Source organism: Megalobrama amblycephala, linkage group LG21, assembly GCF_018812025.1.
Source record: "Megalobrama amblycephala isolate DHTTF-2021 linkage group LG21, ASM1881202v1, whole genome shotgun sequence".
Lineage (NCBI taxonomy): Eukaryota > Metazoa > Chordata > Actinopteri > Cypriniformes > Xenocyprididae > Megalobrama > Megalobrama amblycephala.
Genome location: NC_063064.1, coordinates 15,173,539 through 15,182,222, shown reverse-complemented (window position 1 = coordinate 15,182,222; position 8,684 = coordinate 15,173,539).

Genomic DNA, 8,684 nt, shown 5'->3' with positions numbered 1-8,684 from the left:
ATTATTATTTTTTTATTAACATTAAAATAAAATTATTAACAAAACAAAATCAGAACTGAAGAAAAGTAAGAAAATAATACTATAACTTTATAGTCTAACATTATAAGTAGACCACAGAGAAAAATATTGTGATGTAGTAAAACAATAATTAATCTTGCCATATTAATTTTACATTAATAGGCAATTCACTTTTATTTAAACTGCAAAAACATACATATTTGCTTGATGCTCATCTGCCAATAATTCATTCAGAAAATCCTCTTACACCATTTAAATTATTGTCATTAATCTCATATTAGGCAAGACACTTCTCTATGTCTTTTTTTAGAGAACTGCTCTCAAGAACGTAATTAGCCATTTAATTGGAGGGCAATTTAAATCATTTCTCCACAAATAAACACACAAACATGTTCACATACACTCAAAACACACACACACACACACACACACACACACACACTAAAAAGTCATTATTTGGTAAAGAAGCTTATGTAAATACTAATGAATGTCAATTTGATTGCAGTTTTTTTTTTTTTTTTAGTTTTTTTCTCCACTATATACTCCAGCTTCTCCTCCACTTGTCTTTTAGAGAACGCTGACTAAGCAGCAGTTGTTGGTGCAGTCTTTGGATGCTCTGTGAGCAGACAGATCAATAGACTAAGATTCAGTACAACCTGCAAATAGTCATGTGGAGTGGCTTCCCATTTGGACTTCATAGAGCTGCTTGTTGGTGGGGGGAGATCAATCGGTTAAGTTCCTTGGAAAATGTACAGAAGATTGATTAACCACGTACAAAATGGCCATTTGGCTCCATCACAAGTCATATTTGCAGGATACTTTACACTGGATGTGTCCGTGTAATAGGCCTGTGGCAACTGTCAGACTCTGTGAACAGGACAGCGTTTGAGCGATAGAGGAAGCAGCACGTAGAACAAGGTTAATCAAATTTGGAAAGCTCAGGACCCACAAAACCTTTAGCCTCAGCAGGCCACACTCTTAATCTTTATAGTAATAATTTTATATTATACTACGGGGCTGTTGAATGCTCGAATCTGATTGGTTTACCAACATTCTAAGGTGTGCAATTATTTTCAGGGAAACGCACAGCTAAAGTAGTTCTAGCAGGTCTTGACCGCATTACAGTTCCATATCACTTCGCCAAATGATTTCAGTTATTTCAATAGGTCTTTACAGCCTACAACCGCAAAAGAAACAAAACCCACAGTGACACCGACCAAGCAAATAAATATAGTAAACTGTAGGATGAAAACAACAAATTATTGTCATGGTTTTTGCCACAAAATGTTTCATTGTGTCCTGAAAGCGCATACTCTCTCGCACTCTTTTTCTCTCTCTTTCAAACCTACACACATACTGTGTAGTAGGGACACACACTCGCACAGAAATGTTTTGTCAGTGCTGCTCTGACAAATTAATCAGTAAAATAATTTAGCAACTTAAGATACATGACTCACCAGCGAGGTATAACCGTGTACACTGCTGCCTTTAGAGACGCACAGACTCAGGTAGGCTAATTCACATATGCTGCTCATTCTCTCTCTCTCTCTCTCTCTTTCAGCTGCGTTAATAACTGTATCAACGGTATTGTTCTGCTATCAAGGCTCAATCCTCCATTACTAGTTCTGAAATGACGTTTTGGAATTAGCAACGGGGGCTTGGGATGAGATGCGTAAGAAATTAGTCCCACACACAAGTAATGTCATGAGGTGTGGTAACCGTAGTATAAGCGGAATAATTGACGATGGACCATTGAATTCTAAGAAAATAATGCACTCCGCTTCTGGCTGCATTAGGTGTGCATTATTTTCTTAGAATTCAATGGCCCATCGTCAATTATTGCTTACATAATGAGACAATGTATATGGACCAAAATCACATATCACGGTATGGGTAATATTTGCTGAAAATTACACCCAAAAATGTTTTATATATTATATAAATATATATAAATAAATAAATATATTTTAAATAATTAAAAAAATTGCACAAATGTGACCCTGGACCACAAAAACAGTCATAAGGGTACATTTTTTGAAATTGAGATTTATACATGAATAAGCTTTTCCAAATGGTTTGTTAGGATATGACAATATTTGGCTGAGATACAACTGTTTGAAAATCTGGAATCTGAAGGTTCAAAAGAATCAAAATATTGAGAAAATTGCCTTTAAAGTTGTCCAAATGAAGTCCTTAGCAATGCATATCCACTCACTTTACATTTTTTCCTAATGGAACATGATCTTTACTTAATATCCAGATTTTTGGCATAAAAAAAAAAAATCGATAATTTTGACCCATACAATGTATTGTTGGCTATTGCTACAAATATGCCCTGTGCAACTTATGACTGGTATTGTGGTCTAGGGTCACATACTGTATGTCATTGATGGATGTTTTTAAAACTTTTTATTCATTTTTATATAATGCCTATAGCATATACAGTACAGTCCAAAAGTTTGGAACCACTAAGATTTTTAATGTTTTTAAAAGAAGTTTCGTCTGCTCACCAAGGCTACATTTATTTAATTAAAAATACAGTAAAAAACAGTAATATTGTGAAATATTATTACAATTTAAAATAACTGTGTACTATTTAAATATATTTGACAAAGTAATTTATTCCTGTGATGCAAAGCTGAATTTTCAGCATCGTTACTCCAGTCTTCAGTGTCACATGATCCTTCAGAAATCATTCTAATATGCTGATTTGCTGCTCAATAAACATTTATGATTATTTTCAATGTTGAAAACAGTTGTGTACTTTTTTTTTTCAGAATTCCTTGATGAATAGAAAGTTCAAAAGAACAGCATTTATCTGAAATACAAAGCTTCTGTAGCATTATACACTACCGTTCAAAAGTTTGGGGTCAGTAAGAATTTTTATTTTTATTTTTTTGAAAAGAAATTAAAGAAATGAATACTTTTATTCAGCAAGGATGCATTAAATCAATCAAAACTGGCAGTAAAGACATTTATAATGTTACAAAAGATTAGATTTCAGATAAACACTGTTCTTTTGAACTTTCTATTCATCAAATAATCCTGAAAAAAATATATTGTACACAAATATTTTGTACAATTGTACACATTAAATGTTTATTGAGCAGCAGATCAGCATATTAGAATGATTTCTGAAGGATCATGTGACACTGAAGACTGGAGTAATGATGCTGAAAATTCAGCTTTGCCATCACAGGAATAAATTACTTTGTCAAATATATTCAAATAGAAAACAGTTATTTTAAATTGTAATAATATTTCACAATATTACTGTTTTTTACTGTATTTTTAATTAAATAAATGTAGCCTTGGTGAGCAGACGAAACTTCTTTTAAAAACATTAAAAATCTTAGTGGTTCCAAACTTTTGGACTGTACTGTATATATATATATAAATAAAAGGGTGATAGATAGGGTGATAGAAAATATGGTTTGTACAGTATAAAACCATTACACCTCTGGAATGTTTTACAGCTGCTGCTACACACACACACACACACACACACACACGTTTGTTTTTGTGATTTGTGGGGACATTCCAGAGGCGTAATGGTTTTTATACTGAACAAACCATATTTTCTATCACCCTACACTACCCCTACCTTTAAACCTACCCAATCACAGGTAGCACATTTTTGTGCACATTTTTACTTTCTCAAAAAATCTCATTCTGTATGATTTATAAGCCTTTTGAAAAATGGGGACATGGGGTAATGTCCTCAGAAGTCACCTTCTCCTTGTAATACCTATGTCATACCCATGTCATTATACAAATTTGTGTCCTGATATGTCACGAAAACGTGCTCGCACACACACACACGCACACACACACACACACACACAGCACACATGTATGTTGCATCCAAGGCGATGGCAAAATTAACTGTCAGGGTTTTATAATGAGCTGATTTTTGATAATTACCAGCATTTTTCATGAGCTTATAAAACCATTAAATGATGACAACATCAAGCGGTCAAAAAAAAAGAAAAAAAAGACAAACACCCACATGTTGCAGGGGTGACTTTGCAGCAAGAGACTTTGCAGCAAGCATAGTTTAAAAAGTTGCTTGCTGCCACAGGCAACTCTGTTTTTTCAGTGTTCCAACTGACGTCAAGACTCTTTTCAACATTGAAAAGAGAGTGTTTGGCCAGTACAAAGCAATCATACTGGTTTTCCTGTTTCTCTCCCTGTACCAGCTCACCCACTGAGGCCTATCTGTCAGAGTGAGAGTCAACACAGCCTTATTTACAGATACAGTAAGCAGCTTTCTCTCTCTCTCTCTCTCTCTCTGCCCACGGGCCTCCATCCCTCACTCTTCACTTTATCCAGTGCTTAAGCAGCCGGTAAATTGGGCAAAGTTGCTTTATCTGATTAAAGTAGTGTATCACTAACAAGCACTCCAGGCAGTCTCTCTGATTTATCCTCACTGGTCCTGGGAGGACTCACCAGTGAAAGAATGCATGCCTGACAGTACCGGTGTTAATGAAGCTAAGCGGAGATGCAAACTTAACAATTTAAAAAAAATGTCAGTGCCACTACAATATAAAAAGTGTCACAAACTGATTAATCATTTAGCCCGGTGTAGGAGGTGGGTCACCGGTCGAGATGAGCTCTATCTTGACCTGCAGTTGACTGGCTCATTGAAAATATAATAAGCTGTAATTAGTAAGACTACTCTCTATCAATTAATCAGAGAGGGATTTGGGATCATAAGCCTGAATCTTAGGCTGCTTTCACACATGGTTTGATTGCTTGGTTTGATTTAAGCTCGACTGCAAACACTATCTGCTCTATCTATTAAAATCTAAATTTTTAATTTGTTTTTACAAAACAGTATTTTAATACTTTAAATTATTTATATTAAAATTTATTCAGTTTAATTCTATTGATTAATGTCTTTTATTTTTCCTTTTTATGAATCTTAATATGTTCTTTATAAATTTTCATCATTGATTGCTATGTATTCATTTAATCATCCTTAATTGTTATATTCATTATGCTGCATGATTATTCTTATTATTCACATGTTATCGATTTTTTTTTAATCATTTGCATATTTCCTACTCTGATATGTTTGATTATTCTCAAATGTAAGAAGTTTTGTGTCTCCTCTGTGCTGTAACATCCCATTGACCGGGTGTGTTTTCCATCAGAATTGATTACACGATGTACCTCGGTTTCAAAAATATGTTTGTTTCCGTCTTAGCAGACATGAGATAATGCAAGATCTGCGATATCCTTAAAGTTAATATAAGCAGTGGTGGTTTTAACAAGTTATTCTGTGTTCCTTACAAGGGCCATGGTGACCTAATAAGATCTGCTAGGGTACACTTTGTCTTGAGCATCATTGCAAGAGAAGTACAAAGAACTTCAATAGATACTTTTCCTAGTCATGTATTGGCATATAAAAAGTGTAATTTCAGAAGACTACGGGCTTCTTCTGCTGCTTCTTCCTCTCCTTGTATTCTACAAATATCTTACTTGTTCTGATCGAGATTTTAATGGTAAAATACTGTAAAAATTCTACAGTGAAAAACAGTTAATTGGTTTACTGAAAGTTTCAGTACTATCTAATGTGAATAACTGTAATAGATCTAACCGTACATTTAATGTAATTTTACAGTAAAATACTGTTAAATTTACAGTTTTAGAAGTGAAAAATAACAAGTCATTGTATAATTTACAGTGATAAAACATAAATTGACATTCCCACAGTTCCCTGCGTGACACTTCACATTTGATGCATTTTCGTTGAAATAACTCTTCTTTTTCTTAGTTTTTTTCTAATCAGTTGTACATTAGGGTTTTATGTTACATCTAATGTTGTTAAATTAAGTTTTATTGCATTTTTTTAAATGCAGTGTGTGCACCTTCTATATATTAGTATTGTCCTTCTCAGCTTTTGGAAAAGCTGCTTATGATGAGCTTTGATTCATCATGTGACTCTCATCACCACTGTGTTATTGGTGGTTGTCCTTATATTACAAACAGATATTAGTACTTCAATAGGTTTGGTAAATTAACATTATATCAGTTAATGAAATACGTTTTTTTTTTTTTTTTTTTTACTGTAAATTTAAGTTAAATCTGTAAAACCTAAATTGCTACCAAATTTTTTACGGTAAATTTCTGGCAACCACAGCTGCCGGGTTTTTTTAGTGTAAATTTAACGAATTTGTTTTTACAGTATGTAAAATAAACAGTTATGAACCCTAATTATTACAATAAAAACCTTAAAATTATACGTTTTTAACTGTAAAATAGACAGTAAACTAAGTGCTGTCCTGGAAAACCTACAATGTTGCTATTGTATTTTCTATGGTAAAGTTCTGGCAACCACAGCTGCCGTTTTTTACAGTAAATTTTACGGGGATTTATTTTACAGTGTATATTGTGATCTTCACATACTTCATCTGTTAGATACAATACATTAGATGTTAATACTTAGATTATTTTTTCATATCTTGAAACTGATTTGCTATTACAATTTTAATATTTACTTGATTCATTTGTTTGTCTCTATAATTTAACATTTTAATAAAATGTGTTATTCTTATTCAAATATCTAACTGCATCAATACTACATATTTTGTATAAATTTAATATATGCCATTTAATCGGTTATTGGCCATAACATAAAATGAATAACTGACTTACTGGTACTGGCCAGAATTTAGTGTCAGTTCACTTCCAAATGTTGCACTTTTCCCAATTGTAAACTGTAGCGAAGTTCACATCAGACCATCCTTTCATACGGCTTCAGGTTTCGTTCACCCAAGTTCAGAAAACAACTTTCATAGCAACCAAATGAAACACACACTGATGTCAAACAGACTCAAGTCTACATCAAAAGCTCTAGTAGGAAAGTACCCTGTGGGTTTGACTTCCTCGGGATGCCTTATGTTTCTGGGCTTTGTGGGATGGGTGAACTAGCTTTTCTTTGGTGCCCTCAGCGATTCCACTAGCAATTTGGCACTGGTAGGTTGCATGAGAGATGCTACAGGATAAGTAACTTGGGCTTCCATATGGTGATGCCTGCAGGTGTAAAAGACCATACTGCTGATGTATCTTGCAGCAGAGAATGAAGACAGAAGACAGAGATTAAAGATTAGTGGCACTTCTCAGGGAGACTTTTCTCTTCTCTTTTTGAGTAAAGTTTAAAGTGAAGTAAAGTGTGAAGGGGTTGAGGTTGCAAAACTCCAGATGGTGTTAACCAATCATGGTTTGGTGTCCTCAGCATGCTGGGAAAGTGTCAAAGAAGTGTATATGCTGAAGAGGGGACTATGTTAGACCAGTAGAACAGATCACATAAGGTCTGTAATGGAGAAAGCAAGCCATTAGCCATTAGTCATCTCAATGGCAGTCGCTCAGCTGGTGCAGGATCCCATCCAGAGGAATGCGGTTTGAAATCTCCTATCTTTCCTAATGGGCACTCAGTTCTGCATCTGTAGGATTTTTTAAGCCAATCACTTGATGTGAATGAGCTGTGAAATCAAAGGCAGCAGACAAGGAAAAATAGTCCAATACATGTTTTTAAGAGTCCTGCAAAAATATAAGAAAAAATTAGTACTGGTAAAATATTTAATATAGGGTCTTTTTTATATATATACTTCTGTATTATGTGCTCTAATATATTCTGTATTGTACTATTGTTGTATCGAAAAGCGCCATTGAGTTAGTAGAAAAGCGCTATATAAAATAATCATATTAATGACATGAAATATTAATTATTAAAAATGCAGCTCATAGACACAAACACTTGAATACACTTCGATGACAGTCATGTTTTAATTTGGCAGATGCTTTTATCAAAAGAGACTTACGTTGCATTCAAGGTATACTTTTTTTGTTGTTGTTCATTAGTTCATGCATTCTATGGGAATCGAACCCATGACCTTTCACGTTGTTTGCACCAGGCTATACTGTTTGAGCTACAGGAATTAATTAAGATTTATCCTGGTATATTTAGGGGGGAAATAAAGTAAAGTAAAATAAAAAAATAAAAAAAATAAAAAATATATAACTGTGTAAAATGCATAAAAAATGCATTAAATATAAAATGCTTAAAAACTGCTTCACTGCTTATTAATATTTTAAACCTTTGTGAGGTACAACCAACGAAATCATGCAGAAAAAAATATGAATTCTATAATATTGTTTATAATATTTATTTCTTAAAAATGCTTTTTTCCCTCAAAACCATGAGATACAATTATTTTCAAGAACTTGGCATGTGTTTTAAAGTACATTTTAAAATTTTGTCCCCCTTTTTGCTATCTTGAACACACTTATTTATCATTTAGCCTGTAATATAATTTTTATGTTGCTTGCAAGCTATTACTAAATAGCCATCAAAACAGAAATATGCTTATTTGAGCCCAGATGTAGATGTAGTTACACTATCAAGGGCTAACTGGACCATGCTAAGAAGCCAAACCTTGACTTCTTAAAGGGTTAGTTAGTTCACACAAAAATGAAAATTCTGTCATCATTTACTCACACATATGTTGTTCCAAACTTGTATGAAAAGAATATATTGTCAGAACATTTTTTTTTTTTTTGGTCCAAAATCAAAACTGTCAAAACTGTTTGGTTACCAACGTTCTTCAAATTATCTTCTTTTGTGTTCCACAGAATAAAAACATAAAGAGTTGGAATGATAA